The 589-nt window shown below is 41.4% G+C and overlaps 1 non-coding gene across 1 annotated transcript; it reads left to right on the top strand.

The window, feature by feature from the left end:
* The first annotated feature begins 482 nt into the window (after positions 1-482).
* LOC122090282 lies at positions 483-589 on the top strand. Its single transcript, XR_006143521.1, has one exon. It is a non-coding gene; the product is annotated as a small nucleolar RNA R71 (small nucleolar RNA).

Below are 589 nucleotides of genomic sequence, written 5' to 3'. Positions count from 1 at the left end.
GGCCCTGCTTGGTTGCCCTGATTCCAAGAGAAATTTGGGTGATTTCTCTATCCTGGATTGTAGGTGTTACTATATGGATTATTCTGGTATAAGGCATTGACACTATCATTAGAAGTGCCCCCAGAGGTGTTGGGGCATTCTCTATGACATGTCCAGGGGACTAACACCAAGCACAAATCCTAACCAAATTGACTAATGATGGCCCTCTAGGAACAATAGCCTCAATCCTCTTGATTAGGCTATCTAAATGGGCTTCCTTGGCTACTATCCCATCCACAAAATATCCTTTCCCTCCTATGGTTCTTTTACTCTCTTGGGTTGATTCCTACTCACGGGTTTTGTCAGCTAAGTCAAGTAAGAATTCCCATGCCTTTTCTTCATCTGTAAAGGATGTGAATCCCTCAAGGCACATAGACTCTATCATTTGTTTAGTTGGGTAATCAATACCCTCATAAATTATTTGACATAAATGCCATTAGTCTAGGCCATGGTGAGAGCATTCTTGGAGTAGATCCTTGAATCTCTCCATAAGTTTGGAAAAGGACTCACTAGGCTTTTGCCTAAACTGAATGATATCACTTCTAAGCTT

The sequence above is a fragment of the Macadamia integrifolia genome, chromosome 9, assembly GCF_013358625.1.
Source record: "Macadamia integrifolia cultivar HAES 741 chromosome 9, SCU_Mint_v3, whole genome shotgun sequence".
Classification (NCBI taxonomy): domain Eukaryota; kingdom Viridiplantae; phylum Streptophyta; class Magnoliopsida; order Proteales; family Proteaceae; genus Macadamia; species Macadamia integrifolia.
Note: the sequence above shows the minus strand (reverse complement) of the source record. Positions and strands in the feature narration are given on the sequence as shown.